Here is a 16,902-nt window from a genome sequence, read left to right as displayed (position 1 = left end):
GCCTCCCTGTCACCTTTGGGGCACGCGACAACTACCGCACCGAGCTCATCGACTTTGACGTCGCTCACATTCGCCTGCCGTACAACCCCATCCTTGGGTACCCAGCGCTGGCCAAGTTCATGGCCGTAACTCACCACGGCTACAACGTCCTCAAGATGCCAGGAAGTGGCGGAGTCATCACGGTGCCCTGTGAAGAGAAGGACGCGGTGTGTTCCCTGGAACGAGCCTTTCAGGCCGCATCACTGGAAGACCCGGATCGCGAAAGCAGGAGGCTTCCCGAGACCGCCCCCAAGAAGAAGAAGACATCGTCCGACCCGGCCCCTCAGGAGGCAGGCCCCTCAGGGCCCGCGCCTGCCCAGGGGGAACCTCCCTTTATCGCCTAGGAAAGCACGCCCGGCGCCCTCCCCAGGCAGGGCTCGAGGGCTCCCCCCTGGAGGGCCACCGACCTAGCTAGGGTCACGAGGGAGGCGCTTGGGCACCAAATGGAGGCGTGTTTTGAAGCACGTTTCCCTCAAGAAGGAGCAAGGCAAGGAGATCCAGACCCACAAGAGTTCGCCAGCAAGGCCATTCAGGAGCTACAGGAGTCAAGAGTCAAGAGTCATGAGAGGCGCCCGCCGCCTACCAGCAGTGGCCCCCCATCCAGGCGAGGGTGGTGGGCTGCATGTATGCATCGACATACCAGGGCTCAACCGAGTCGTCTCTCTGGAGCGCCTCTGGCCCTCGCGAGTGGGGCGCTGCGGAGGTCCACCCCACAGCTACGTTCGCGTGCCATACGGCTTGCCGAACGCGGCTGACACGTACCAACGCCTCATGAGGGGCATCACGGAGGCACGAGAGGCCAGGCGTTCCGCAGCCCTGGCAGAGATGGAGATGGCCCGCGAGGAGCCGCCAGGGCCTCCGGAGTCTCCCGAGGCCCCTGGGCCTGGGGCTCGTGAGGATCGGCTCTCGCAGCCCCCCGAGCCTGTTACACCAACACCCCTTCGTCCTCAACATCATCAGGTGACATCTTTTGAGTTTTACTTCCAGCTGGGAGCGCCCCCAGGGCTGCATTATTCCCAGGCCGCGTGGGTCCGTCCCTGCGGCGTGTATCCCTTTATTCCATGTTGTTAGCTTACCTTGTTGGGGGCGCCCCTCAGGCTGCATGATCCTCAAGCCGCTCGGGCCAGGCCCAGTAGCATGTATCCCATTTGCGTTTATTTCCGATCATGCGTTAGACTCACCATGCTTGATTATTTGACGCCGGTCCACGGCACCTCTTCTCCTCCATGCCGACCACTTGCACGTTAAAGGGGGGCACCTGAGCATCGCGACTCAGGGCTCTTACTGGCTCTCCAGCCCTCACCCTCTGGCCTTGTCCATGGCATCGCGACCTGGCATACCAGCGATGGCTGAGACCAGCTCGAGGGCCGGGACCCGAGGACGTAGAGTGCTGACATCTAACCAAATTTGCAGGGACACATCACAAGATAAGGCCCAGTGCCAGGCGCAACCCGCCTAGAGGTAGGGCCCTGTGAGTCCCGCGCTGGCTCATGGGTGCCTAGATACACCTCGCCAGGCCCTACCGTGCCAGCCACGTGTCAGGGCGGGGCTGTACATGCCCTGGGGGCTCCTCCCGAAGGGGGGCCCCCTCCCACATACCAGTGGAAGCACCATGCTCCGTGCTGGCTGACGACACTGGCGAGGAGCGGCTATGCCCGTACACATACGGTAGTACTATGCTCCGCGCTGGTGATAAACAACTGAGGGTGGCCCCCGGGCCGCATCAACCTCAGGGAGCCCAGAGCTCAGTGTCTAGCCTCATCATAACGCCTCCCCTCGGGAGTGCCGCGCGAGGGGGCTGGGCACGGGGGCTACGCCTGGGTCACACCCAGACGGACGCCGCCCGGCCAGGTCCCCTCGGGCCTGGTTCGTCGCGCATCTCTCCCCGAGCGGAGCCAAGGTACGAAGGCCGTTTGAGCGTCAAGGGGGACTCCTGAGCATCATGACTCAGGAGCCTAACTGGTCACGTAGCACCTGACTCTGTGGCCCCATCCTGGTTTCTGATTGGCACCATCGCTGGGTGAGGCACGCGCGCGGCCGGGCCCTGTAGACGTTGAATGGTGGATCCACCCGCATCACACCTCCCTACTGGTTGTTCGTGCGCCAAGGGGGACTCCTGAGCATCGCGACTCAGGAGCCTAACTTGTCACGTAGCCCCTCACTCCTTGGTCCCCTCCTGGTTTCCGGTTGGGACTATTGCTGGGTGAGGTACGCGCGGGGCCGGGCTCTGCCGGCGTAGAACGTAAGCAAGTAGGAAGGAAAAGCGCTAATCTCAAGGAATTCAAAAGCAAATATTACAGTCCACACTGTTATTTCAATGCCAAACACAAGTTTAAATGCCTCCCCGAGGCATGATACGTGTGCAGAAATTAAAAGTAGGACAGGAGCCACGAGGGAGTCACTTGGCGGCGGGGGAGCAGCACAGAGCGGGTTCACCTCACGGAGCAGCGGGGTCGCCAGCGATTTGCTCCGGCTTGGTGCTGAAGGCCCGGAACTTCCCCAGCAGAACCTCTGCGCAACCCTTCACGGCCTCGGCAGCGGCAGCGGCACGCCCACCGCTCACTGGCTCCAGCAGGCTGTCGAGGTCGACACTAGGATCGCGAAGGTAGATGTGGGTGAGGACCCGTGTCAGTGCTGCAGAAGACAGGACACGCGCCTCGGCCTCGGCCGCGGGGCCAAGGCCAAGGGCGACATCTTCAAGAGCGTGAACCAGGAAGGGAAGCAGCTTGGTAGGGCCAACCTTGGCGCTAGCCAGCGGGCTATCCAGGCCGCTGTCGTAAAGCGTCCTCAGCGAGGAGCGATCCTTTGCCTCCCACTCCGTGAAGGATGCGTGGTCCTCGGCAAGAACCAGGGCCTTGTCGTCCGGCTCGGCCTTCCTCGCCCCCAACTCCTGTTCCAGCGCGCCTAGGCGGTCGCGGCGCTTCCTGAGCTTGGCCTCCCGGCCCTCGACGGCTGCCTCGCGAGCCTTCACGCCTTCTTCCTGCTCTTGGCGAAGGAGGACCTCTTCCGTGAGCCGATCTCAGGCCTTGCAGCTCGCCCTCCAGCGCCTTGCAGCGACCGCGGATGTCGACCACCTCCCACAAGGCTGCATCACGGGCAGCCTTCGCCTCCAGGACGGCCTGCTTCTCCTCGTCGCATGCTGTCGAGGCCTGGACCAGCGCCACCCGGATCGAGGTGTCGGAGCGAACCCATCCAGATGCCAGCTCCAAACGTCTGGCCACCAAGCGGGGGTCGGCGCCAAGAAGATCCTGCCGCAGTCGGTCCAGCTCAGCAACAGCACGATCCAGAACGGCAGAAGGAGTCGGAGGGACAACGACCGGTGGAGTAGGAGGAGAAGGCGGCAGCGCAGCCGCATCATCCTGAGGCGGAGTCTGCCGCGCCCCGACGGCTGTAGTGGCGGCGGCAGGCAAGAGCACCTCGGGAGCCACTTGGGCCATGGGGGCTGAGCTCGCCCCAGCCGGCTCAGCCAAACCTCGCGAGGACGACCGGGCAGGAGAAGCCTGTGCGTCGCGGTCACCTTCCTTCGCGGGCAGAAGGGCCGCCACGGATGGGACCTCGGGAGCCCCCTTCGGCTTCTTTGCTGCGGGCGCCAACCTATCCAAAGATGCGATGTCAAGCCTCAGAAGCAGAGCAAGAGATAAAGACAAGAATCGAATGCTTACGGGTCATCGCTAGTGAGCTCAAGCGGCCTCCGGCCAAATTTGAAGCCTGAAAGTCGGCTGGAAGGGTCGACCTCGGGAAGCTTGGAGGCAAAAGGTGCGTCTGCGGTTCGCCCCGGGGCCGGGGGGACCCGCGGGAGATCAGCCCGGTCCTGTCCTTCTTCGGGATCGGGGGCGAGCTCCCGCCGTCCTGCTCGTCATCGTCTTCGTCGTCATCCTCGTCGTCATCGTTCGGAGAGAAGCGGAGAATGCGGGACCTGCGCCGGGGGAGGGGAGCCCTCGACTCTCCGTCAGTCGCCTCGGAGTCAGGCCCCTTTCCGCGCTCCCCTCCCTCTTCCTCTTCGCTGGAGTCGCCGGAGGGCACGTCCACCGGTTCCTCGGGAGCTTCCAGGGGCACTGGCCCATCCCCGTTGAAGACGGGCATGGACTTCACCACCTGCTCACAGTCGTTGCGGAGGAACAAGGGCGTAGGAGCGTCCTCCATCCTCGCCACATTACCCCTGACCAGAGATTGGAGAACCGCAGCCAGGTCTCCGGCGGCCAAGGCCGCGGGGTTCAGACGGGGCCTCCACATTGGAAGCGAGTACTGCTGAAGCAGGGCCAGCCGGTGCTCCAGGAACTCCCTCTGCAGCGACGTGCCGGTCAGCTCCGCCGCCGCCATATCGGCCGGCCTCAGATCTGCGTCCATCTTCTCCAACACCATCTTTGCGTGGGGATCCATGAGGTCCGCTCGACCCCAGTCGCTGGAGCTCGTGGGCTGCTCCGTGGGCAGGATCAGCCGAGGGTGGATGCGCCCAGCATCCACCAAGATCCACTTGCTCCTGAAGCCCTCAATCCTCTTCCCAGAGTTCGAGATGGCAATGGCGCCGCCGGACGCGACGAAGCTCGCGCACGCGGAAGCGGTCCCACGAGAGGTCCGGAGGTAGAAGTAGTGGCACAGCAAGGCCACTGAGGGCTGCACCCCAACATGTGCTTCGCAATAATAAGCAAAGATTGCCAGGAGAAGGACGGAGTTGGGATGGAGATGCAGAGCCTGTAGCTTGTAATGGCGGAGGACAGAGAAGAACTCAGAGAAGGGAGGCACCAGGCCAGCAATAATGGCACTTACGAAGAGTGGATAGAAGGTGCTCCTTTGACCCTCAGGGGTGGCGGAGCTGGCCTTGAACACCTTCTCCCCGTCGATGCCCCACGCCGTTGCCATCCGGCGCAACCGGGCAAGGCCCGCCTCCGACACGTTCGGCGTGTCCAGGGCGGACGAGTACCAAGCTGCGGCCGGGGGCTGACGAGGCGCCATGGCTCCCTAGCGCGGTCAGAGCAGATCTGGAAATCTCCGAGGAAGGAAGGAGAGGCGCAAGAAAGGGGATCTGAGCAGCAGCCGGAGAAAGCAAGAAGCATGGCCTAGGTGGATGCCACTCCTTTATCAACTCGCGCGGTTGCTAAGGCGCCCACGTCCAGTCAACCGCCATGCGGCGCCCAAGGCCGTAGGCTGTTAGGGCCCGCGGCGCTTCGCTCTTGCCCTTCCGCCTCCCTGCACGGCCAAGTCCGGGCGTGCCTTGGGCCCAGGGGCTAATGTCGGCGTTCTGGGAACGGGGGTCCCCAGACTTGCCTTCCTGCGGCCTGTGGCGTGGCTCAAAAGGGGGCCCAGCATTGCCCATCTTCACCAACACAAACCCAAGACCCTCGCGAGGGGCCAAGCCTCGCGGGGCGGACGATGCGAAGCCTCCTCAGGCATGGCCTCATCAGGTTGGCTCACGAAGAGGCGGAGAGATAAGGCGGGGTACCTCACGAGGTGCCCATGACGCAAGCTGTCAGGACCCCGACTCGATGCCACATCGATCTAGCATGTAACACCTCATATCGCTTTGCGGCCTCACGCACGGTATCCCCACGGGTGTCGCCTTACCTTTGCCCGGGACCGTTTGCGCATTTTGGCACACGTATGTGATGGTGTCGCTAGCATCCATATGATAAAGAGCCCGGGCTGACATGGCTAGTCGTAAACCCAAAGTGGCACTAACTTACAGGGACAGGCATTCATGACCCAGCATCGAACGTGTCGGTCATCAGCGAGTGAATCCAGGCTGTAGCACTGGGCTAACAGGACTCCGGTGAACCGGGCTGTAGCGGGCTAGCAGGACTCCGGTATTCATCGCGTGACATTTCCCCGAAGGGACAGACACAGGATCGAAGAAGGAAACATGCCGGCCTGCCTAAGTGTTCCGGAGCAGTAGCAAGCTACCAGGGCTCAGTGGAAGCACTAGGAGACATTTCCCGGTAAGAGAGGCTACTAAGAATAAACAACTAGATAGTCAGATCCCACACATAGCAATACACATTACACGTACGCATAACATGCAAGTATGTGCTGTACAACATGGCATCACAGCATAACTCAACAACTCATATAGATAAAGGCTCAGAAGAGCCGTCATAGCAATCATTGCAAACAGGGGTCACAAGACCCATCATACAGAGCATACAAGCAACAAGCGGAAGCATTACATTTCTGGGTACAGACATCTACAAATGAAAAAGGCTGAAGAGCCTGACTATCTACAACATCCGATCAAGATCGTAGCTGAGGTACTAGCTACTAGTCGAAGTCCACGAGAACACTAGTAAGACCGAAGTCTCCGCTGCAAAAACATAAATAAAGCAACATGAGTACAAAGGTACTCAGCAAGACTTACATCAGATCCTATCATACATGCACTTGTATCAAGAGGGTAACGTGGGGTTTAGTTGCAGCAAGCCAGCTTTGACTCTGTGGCTATCCTCTTCTACGACTACCAGAAACTCTTGAGGTGAAACAACGAACACGAGTCCACTAATCACCACACAATACACTACTATGGATTCATCCCCGTCTCCCTACGAGAAGGCCATCCATAGCACTCACACTTGTCTTGAGCATTTTAGAGTATCCACTTCAAGTTGTCTATGTACCATGTAAGCATCCAAGAAGTCCATAACCGCGGACCCGGCTATTCGAATAGATCATGTTAACCCTGCAGGGGTGTACTTCTTCACACACGCTCTCGTCACTTACCGCCATGTACACGTCATGTATCTCGGCAACCTTCAAGCGGAAGCCTGGCGAGGGTGTCGGCCACGACCTGACTAACCACACAAGACTCTAGCCCAGGTTTATCGCCTATTCGGGTTCCATCCGCAAGGAGATCCGGCCGGGGTGTCACTCACGGCCCCAAACGATGTGAGCAGGGTTCCCGAGCCCACCAACCGGGTGCCACTCGGTACACCGTGCCACGTGTGCCTAGTCTGTCCCAAGCCCACCCTGCCGGGTGCCACTTGGTAGAAAAATAGCACTACCTACAAATACCAGAAACTAGTTGCGACTCCTGGACAGAGATCAAGTTGGCTAATAAGTCGAGAGGGGCACTTAAGCATCCCAATGTGTGGTAGTATCGAGTCATTGGACAACATACATAGAACTCAGTGCTTAAGGACGGTTCCAGTGAGACAACCCACCATGTACTCCTACATGGCCTCTCACCGCTACCTTTACCAAATCGTGTTCACACACTTCACTCTCAGCATCAGAACATATCATAACACTCCAATTCATTCCCAATGAATCGGACCTGACACAACTCTAAGCAATAGCAGGCATAGCATGGTAGGAACACATCAGTGGCTTCAATCAACTCCTACACATGCTAGTGGGTTTCAACTATTTACTGTGGCAATGACAGGTCATGCAGAGGAATGGGTTCAACTACCGCAGCACAAAGTAGCAGATGAATCGTTGTTGTCCTAATGCAATAACTGAGAGCAGGAGCGAGAGAGTAGGGTTTTATCGAAATGAACAAGGGGGTTTGCTTGCCTGGTAAATCAACAAGGGAGGCACTGCTTCACAGACAGGTACTCTGGAATGTCTCCGGAGCAGGACCTATCGAGAAGGAACGGTGCCGGCAATCAATACACAATCATATGCAACAATATGATGCATGAACATGGCATGTAGATGTGATGCTGTTTGAGCTAATGCAACTAGTAAACATTTGGTTTGAAGTCCATTTGAACAAAAGGTTCAAATGCATCTCTAAATTAGGTCTCTTATATATGCCATAATGTGTTTTCCCATATTCAGCATGTATAAGTTGGTTTTTCATGCACGAAACTAGTACAGATGGAAAGGTTGCATTTTCTGATAATTTTTCATATATAAATTATTTTAATCTGAGCTACGGTTGAATTGTTATGAATTTTTGAAGTTTAAAACAATTTCTGGAATTTCCTGATTTAATTTAAATCCAGAAATTATATATTGCGTCAGCATTGAGTAAGCATGACGTCAGCAGTCAACTGGGCTGGTCCGGGTCAAACCTGACGTGTGGGACCCACACGTCAGTGACAGGGTTAATTAACAGAGTTGATTAAATTTAAACTAATCCTAAACTAAAATTAGTCAGGGCCGGGGCCCACATGTCATTGACTCTGGGTAGTCAAACCCCAGGTCAACTGGGGGGGGTTAGCGCGGGTTGACCGGTCAATCCCGCCGGTGTTTAGCCGCCGGCGAGGCCCAGCGCGGCGGAGGGGCTCGGGAACGTCGCTCCGGCGACCATTCGGGCAGCGGAGACCACGAGAGCGAAGCCCGCGCTCACGCGCATCCAGTGGAACACGCGGGAGGCTGCGGGGGCGGCGGAGCTCGCCGGAGCAGAGCTCACGGCGGCGGCCGGAGTTCGGCTGTGTTCGGGGGCGCGGCTGCAGCGTGCAAATGCGCGAACTAAAGCGCTAGCGGGGCACTACGGGGTGCGGCGAGAGTGCTAGGTGCACTGGCGTGGCCAAAAGGTCGCCGGAGCAACGCCGGCGACAAGCTCGAGCGGAGGCGAGCTTCGGCCATGGCGGAGCTAAGGCCTAGACAGCGTAATCGCGAGGGGGAGGAGAGGGGTTCGAAGCAGAAGCTCACGGGGAGGTCGATGGGCTGGTCGGCTTGCTCGGGGAAGAGTCGGAGACGACGGACGGGCGCCGACGATCTCGGGCGGCTGACGACGAAGATGACGGCGATGGCGGCTCCTCGGGGCACTCCGGCTTGCGTGGCTCGGCGAGGAGGTAGCTGGCGACGAGGCGGAGCTCCTGGGCACGACGGGGAGGCGAGGGGGAGGCGGTGGCTATGGCCACGGCGTGCGGCGGCGACGGCAGCGCTTCGGGCGCGGGGAGAGGGAGAGATGCAGGGGAGGGAGAGAAACGAGAGAGCGAGGGAGAGATCCGGGGCGGTGCTGGGCGCTTCTGGCGAGGCCAGGGCGTCGAGGGGGAGGGCACGCAGGCAGCTGCCGTGGCGCGCATGCGCGCGGTGTGCGGCGACCACGCGCCCTGTCCCTGTGGCGCGAGGAGGGGGACGACTGGCGTCGGCCAGTCAGCTGGGCCGAGCTACTGGGCCGATCGGGTAAGTGGCCCAGGTAAGTCTCTCTCCCCTTTTCTGTTTTCTTTTCTAATTTTCTGACATTTGTTTGGTTTAATAAAAATACTAAACCATTTTATTTTATTATGCCAATTTTTGTAGGGGCTAATGGTATTATTCCAGAGCTCTGTTATAATTGGCATAATTTTGGACATATAAAATATATATAACATTTATATATCCAAGCAAATAATTATTGTATTAATTCCAAATGGCCAAAATAAATATCCATGAGCTCCTAAAAATATTGTTTTGATTTTTATCTCTGTCCAATATTTTTAGAGGGCATCATGAGCATTTTCTTGGACCCTTTTGGAGAAATTTTTATTTGGGTCATTTTTAAAAAAATGATTCTGAGGGTTCCACCAATCCTCATTTCAAATTTAAATGAAATTTAAATATGATGCACAATGGCTAGCTAGTCTAAGTCATACCAGACTAGGGATGTGACACAAGCCATGACATCTTAGGGCGCCAGGCGGGTGCCAGCCCGCGTAGCGTCCTCTTTTCCTCTTTGGTGCAAAGGGGGCAAGCGCAGCCGCGGAGTACCGAGGCATTATGCAAAGGTTGCCATTTCGGTGCAACGAGACCAAGACCAGGAGGACTATGAGACGGAGGTCACCGTGGAGCCCAAGACGGCGTCATCACCAGAGCTTTGCGCAGGCGAAGTCTACTTTTGTCAGGATAGCTGATACTTGATGTCCCCCTTCAAATTAGCCTGCCATTGTTGGCTCCCTTCCCGCTCAATATTTGGGAAGAGGACCAGGGCCTCTATAAATAGGACCAGCCACCCACACAGCAAAGGAGGTCAGTCAGAGCAGAGAAAGAGAGAGAGAGAGAGAGAAAGGTGGCTGAACTCCTCCCAGCAGTTCATCGCCTCAGCCAAGAACAGACCCTCGCGAGGCTGTTCTTCCTTGTGTTGTTCATCATCATCATCCCAAGAGGCAATCCACACACCACACACTGGAGTAGGGTATTACACCACAACGGTGGCCCGAACCAGTATAAACCCTGTGTCTCTTGTGTTGTTCTTTCCTTAGTTTAGATCTTAACATGGCGGAGGGGTGCAGGTAGGTAGGAGGCGAAATCTCCGCGCGCACCCTAGTGTTCGAACCTCAAGGGTCTGCCGGAACCCGAAATCCGACAGGTACAAGATCGTAGCTGAGGTGACAAGCTAAACTTTGAAGTCCACGTGAAACTACTAGCGAGACTAAAGTCTCTCTACAAAACATAAATTAAGCAAACGTGAGTACAAATGTACTCAGCAAGACTTACATCAGAACTAACTACATATGCATCATTATCAACGAAGGGATGGTGGAGTTTAACTGCAGCAAGCCAGCTTTGACTCGGCGGCTATCTTGAACTACGACTGCAAGTAACTCTTTTGAGGTGGCGCACACGAGTCCACAAATTCACCATATCAATACTCCACTATGGATCCGCTCCCGTCTCGAGACGAGAAAACCATCCATAGCACTCACGCTTATCTTGCGCATTTTAGAGTATCCACTTTCACTTGTCTATGAACTATGCAAGGGGTCCAAGATTCCATATCCGAGGAATCCGGCTATTCGAATAGATAATGATAACCCTGCAGGGGTGTACTTCTTCACACACGCTCTCTCCACTTATCGCCCTGTACACGTCATGTACCTCGGCAACCTTCAAGCGGAAGCCTGGTGAGGGAGTCGGCCATGACCTGACTAACCAACAAGTCTCTAGTCCAGGTTTATCGCCTATTCGGGTTCCATCCACAAGGAGATCCGGCCGGGGTGTCGCTCACGGCCCCGAACGATGTGTGCAGGGTTCCAAACAGTAGTTCGAGCTGCGCCTGCGGCCACACCTAGTGGGGAAGAGGAAGGAAGTAAAGCCACAAGACAACCAGAGCAACGCCAAGCTAGAAACACGAAGAATAGAAGGGCGAGGTGAACTCCCCCGACAAGGCCCTTGCCGGGAAGGCCTCCACAGCCCCGGCAAGAACCTTGCCGCGGCAACTTGCACAACACCAGCAGAGCTTCCACCCTTGAGCCCAAGAGTTCCAACACCAGCAACTACTTTGGAACCGAGGCTCGGGAGGCACCTCCATGGTGGCCTACAGATCTTTGTGAAGACCAAGAACATGCAAGACTAGATGATAACCAGAAGACAACGATCCTCGTCAAGATCCTTGCCGAGGATACCCACGAGACCCCCCGGCAAGACCCTTGCCGGGAACACCCACGACGCCACGGCAAGACCCTTGCTAGGGCCCCGGCAAGACCCTTGCCGAAGACATCCGCGGGGCCGCAGCCAGGCCCATGTCTGCCAAGACTCCAATGCCGTTCCCATGCGGCTGCCAGCCCACCAGCTAGGCGAGCACCTGCGTGGCGACGTGCGGCCTCTAGGCCAATTCAGCAAGCACCTGCGTGGTGGCATGCAGATCTTTGTGAAGACTCTGCCACCGCACCAACTCAGCAGCCAACTAGCCAGCATGGCGCTACACGCCTCGTTAGTTCGGACACACATCGAAGCCAGGCGAGGCGGCGATAGCTGGGATGAGCTTCCTTGTTGTCCATGATAAAGCAAGAAGGGCACGTCGGTAGTGCATTAAATGTGTTTGTCCTACGATGCCAGGAGATAGACTCGACTACTCTATAGCTTTCCACCTCCTGCGCACCACTTTGGCAGCCCCTTGGACTATAAAAGGAGACCCGTGGCGTACTGAGAGAGGATTCAGATTTTTTGGACCCTGCACGCTCTGTAGCTAGTCCAAGAACACCAGATAAAAATAAACCAGGAGGAGTAGGAGATTACGCATCACTTGTGGCCCAGACCTGGATAATCTCCCTATGTTGATCTCTCAATCCCGCTCTTTCCACAGCCCCGCGCCCGCCAACCGCAGCAAAAGGGATTCCTCGTGATCTCGTAGGTGTCGTTTCCCACGACAACAAGTTTGTTCAGCGCTCAATTTTCTCTTACACTAAATGATCCAACATATTTATAAACAATATTATTTCCTTTTTGCACCGATGACAACTTACTTGAAGGATCTTACTCAATCCATAGGTAGGTATGGTGGACTCTCAAAACAAGATTTTGAGTTTAAGGTTTTTGGATGCACAAGTAGTATCTCTACTTAGCTCGGATTTTTCGCTACCAAAGATATTGAGCAAGCACCACAAGTTGAAGGATGAATGAAAATATAACTTCTATGTGAATATTGTGACGCCCCTGATTCAATCGTGCACTAATCATACACACAAATGTGTACGATCAAGGTCAGGGACTCACGGGAAGATATCACAACACAACTCTAGACACAAATTAAAATAATACGAGCTTTATATTACAAGCCGGCTCGAATACATAACCTTGAATACACAAGAGTTAGCGGAAGCAACACTATCTGAGTACAGTCGTAAGTTAAACAAGTCTGCCTTAAGAAGGCTAGCGCAAAAGCAACAACGATTGAAAAGGCAAGGTCTCCTGCCTAGGAGCCTCCTAACTACTCTAGGTCCTCAACGGCCATCACGTTGTAGTAGGGACCCTCGGGGTAGTACTAGTCATCAGTGGTGTCGTCTGGCTCCTAGGATCCATCATCTGGTCGCAACAATCGGGTATGGGGGAAAATAGGTAGCAAAGCAACCGTGAGTACTCGTCCAAAGTACTCGCAAGACTTACATTAGATCTGAACTAAGTATGCATCTGTATCAAAGGAATGGGCTATATCTGTGGAATAACGTGTAGAATGCTAGAAGAGAAGGGGAAAGCCTAGCCTATCGAAGATTAGAATCTTCAAGGAGCTCCAAGCATCCTGCAACATTCATAAGAGTATAGAATAGCAGTTTATATTTAGCAAACATGTGGTAACATTGCCTAGAGATCACTTCCTCAACTCCCTGCGAGGAAACAATCCCGGAGCCATCATTTCCATTACTTGCCTCAGCATCCAGTTCTAGTTGTATCGATCAGGATACAACTCCGAGCGTCTGTTACCACAGACCGAACTATTTGAATAGATAGAATTGTTCCCTGCAGCGGTGCACCAACTTAACCAACACGCTCGATCAACTCTGGCCGGACACACCATCAGGACATGACCGGCCTCGGCCGATCAATAGATCGTAGTCCTACCTAGGCTCAACAGAGAGGCCAGCATGTCGGTCTACATTCTAAATGCGAAGGGGTCATGGGCCAATCGTCCTTTGCAATCCCGTGCTTGCGAATGCGGCCGGTGAGCAGGCCTAGCCTCCTTATACAAGTGCAGGCTTAACCAGTCCAACCCGGCGCATGCCACTCAGTCGCTGACGCCAGTGACCTTTCGGCTGATACATACGATGCAGAGTGCCCATACTTATTCCCGCGTGGTGGTCAATACGAAAAAGGTGACAGGTCTACTCGGATCAAATATCCAAACCAATAGTGTCTTGTTAGTGCGGTAACGATCCATGATCCACGATATATGGTCCCATCACCCCGTCTCACGGACTTGCGGCAGGGGCTAAGAATGCTCGATCGCGCCACGTGGAAAACTTGCGGGTATCCTCCAGATCAACCCGACTTCACATCACTCGCGGGTACCCCTCGGGGCCGACCGGATGTCATCATGGCTCTGTGGTAAGTCAAAGTAACCGTGTGTCTAAAACTGCAAGGGGGAAACCTGAGGAATCACCCTCGATGGATTCCCACTCGATGTAACGATCAAGGTGTACTTGGAGGAATCACCCTCATTGGTCCACACTTGAGGGGTTGCACGACAGAGTCATTATCATGAGTGGTGAAGGAGGAATCACCCTCGATAACCACAACCAAATAGTTACACTACAGGGTTAACATCAGAAGTGCTGGCGAGGTATCACCCTCGGCACTCGATAGTAACTTTGCAGAGTCGTACAACTAAGGGGGGTGATGTGCGGTGTCGGGGCCTGGACGTCGATCACATTGATCAAGTCATCAAACACAAAGCAGGGGCAACTGGGACAAGGTGGGGGTCATTGATGGATCTCTAACCAACCTACACTAAGCAGTTTAGAAGAAGCAGGTAAGGTATGAAAGCAGGTAACAAACAGGCTATGCATTAGAATAGGATCATACAAAAAGCAATAGCAGTTCTAATGCAAGCATGAGAGGGACATAAATGAGCGATATCGGAATGCTCAAGGGGAGTTTGCTTGCTTGGAAGCTCTGCTGAAAAGGAAGAAGTGTCATTGCCCACGTAGTCCATCAGTGGGGCATCATCAGCCTCGGGGTCTACCGGAGTGAAGAGGGGGAAGAAACAATAAATATACGCAAACAAATGCAACACTAAGCATGACATGGCGATATGGAAAACTAGGGTCGACCTAACGTAGTACTACACGTTGCAGATGGAGGGGATACCGAGGATGAATTCCTGACGTTAGTCGGATTCCGGACAGAGGAAAAGAGGGGGAAAGTTTCACGTTCAACATGCTTGGGGCATGTGACAGATCAACGGACCGCGTACTCGGATTCATTGGATTTTTTGAGCGACATTCATGTAGAAAACATTTTCATTCGAGCTACGGTTTATTATCGACGATTTTACAAATATTTTAGCATTTTCAGAAACTATTTAAAATAACAGAAATTGATTTATGATGTCAGTAGAGTGTCAGCATGACATGAGCTGGCCAACAGAGCCGCTAACTGGTCAAACTTACCAGTGGGTCCCACCTGTCATAGAAAGTAGGGCTAACAGAGGTTAACTTAAACTAACTAAGTTAATTAGATAGAAGGGGCCCACCTGTCAGTGTCTAAATAGTTAGTATCTTAATTTTAATTCAAATTATTTCGATTAAATGTGGGGCCTACACATCAGTGGCAGAGCGCGGCCAAGTCGTCATGGTTGACCCGGTCAACTTGGTCAGCGGGCCCCTGGGACCCACTGGCCAGTGGCCCAGGGTGGCCTCGTGGCTACGCCACGTTGGACTGGCACCAGAGAGAGCTCTGGTAGCCCTTCCCGCGGCGGAGCGACTCGAGCCCTTGCCTGGATTCATCTACATGGGGTCTCCAGGACCGTGACTTGGCTTGCTCGAACGAGCACGCGACGGCGCACCAAACGACGGAGGTGGCATGGCCGGACCTGGCTGGAAATAGCGCCGGCGTTGAGCCGAGGTGGCGGCAGTGTTCGGGCCTTGTTCGAATCATGGCAGGAGCGGCCTAGGGGTGCGGTTGGGGCTCCAACAGGGTATTGCACGTGCCCTGGAGGATGCCAGTGACTTGTGCTGGGCTCGGGAGCGCGTACAGCGCGCAGGCAACGGCCATGGCGGGCGGCGGAGCTCAGCTCCACGGGGACAGTGACAGAGTATGCTAGAGCATGAAAGATAGGGAAGGGAGCAACGTGGAGGCTCACCTAGCGGGCACACGGTGGCCCCGTGAACGCTTAGGAGCAACAGAAGCGGCGAAGTGGGGCGACGGTGCTCGTCGGAGCCGAGGACGATGACTTGGTCCGGGCGGTGCTGTAGCGGGCTTCGGCTCGAGCGCGTGGTCAGGGTCGCAGTAGTGGATGTCGATGAAGCGTTTGAAAATGGTGGCTCGTCGAGGAGGTGCTGGTGGCCACGTGGGCGAGCAAGCGGAGGCGACGGCAGTGGCAACCATGGTGGAGAGGAGAAGCAGCAGCGCCGACGCGTGGGGGGAAAGGGATCTAGGAGGAGAGGCAGAGAGGGAGAGGGGAGTGGGGGGTGGCAGAGGAGCAAGGTGAGTGGAGGCGGGGAGGTGCGGGGCCTTATCCCCTCGCCGGCGATGACGAGTGGGTTCAGCGGTGTCGGCGTTCTGGGAACGGGGGTCCCCAGACTTGCCTGCGTGTGGACCACAGCGTGGCTCCGCCAGCAGCCCTGGACGGCCCATCTTCACCAGCAAGAACTCAAGACCCTCGTGAGGGGCCAAGCCTCGCGAGGCGGACGATGCAAGACCTCCTCACGGGCGGCCTCACTAGGCTGGCTCGCGAGGGGTGGAGAGATCAAGGCAAGGGACACCTCGCGAGGTTTGCGTGACGCAAGCCATGACGACTGGAGCGAGGTGGGCCTAGGCAGGCGCCAGCACGCGCAGTGTCCTTGTTTCCTCTTTGGTGCTAAAGAAACAAGCGCGGGCGAGGAGTCCCATGGCATCAGGCAAAGGTTTCCATATCGGTGCAACAAGACCAAGACCAGCAGGACAGTAGGACGGAGGTCACCGTGGAGCCCAAGACAGCGTCACCACCAGAGCCTTTGGCAGGAGAAGACTACTTTTGTCAGGATAGCTTTTACTAGCTATCTCCCTTCAAATTGGCCGTTGTGGTATCCCTTCCCACTCATATTTGGAAATAGGACCTAGGCCTCTATATATAGGACTAGCCACCACCATTGGGGGGCATCGAATTATGATCTGGAGGCTCGTCTCATCTAGAGAGACCATCCCCAACCACATAAGTTGACCAAGCACAAGAACACCTCTCCTTAGGAGGCTGTTCTTCCCCTGTAACTTTTCGTCCTCAGCCCAAGAAGCAATCCACCACACCACACTGGAGTAGGGTATTACACCACAACGGTGGCCCGAACCAATATAAATCTTGTGTCCCATGTTCTTTGGGTTCGTCCAGCTAGGCCGTGAGATCATGATGCGTGCGAGCTAGAGATGGGGAGAGATCTTTGAGCGCTCCCCAGTGTTTGAACCTCGAGGGTTTTGCTGGAACCCAAAATCCGACATTTGGCGCGCAAGGTAGGGGTGCGCTTAAGCTTTCCTCTTCGTCAAACCATTCTCCAGCACTCCACCAAGTTCACGGCCGACGCTCGTCGGGCCCGC

Source organism: Triticum aestivum, chromosome 4A (genome assembly GCF_018294505.1).
Source record: "Triticum aestivum cultivar Chinese Spring chromosome 4A, IWGSC CS RefSeq v2.1, whole genome shotgun sequence".
NCBI lineage: Eukaryota > Viridiplantae > Streptophyta > Magnoliopsida > Poales > Poaceae > Triticum > Triticum aestivum.
Note: the sequence above shows the minus strand (reverse complement) of the source record.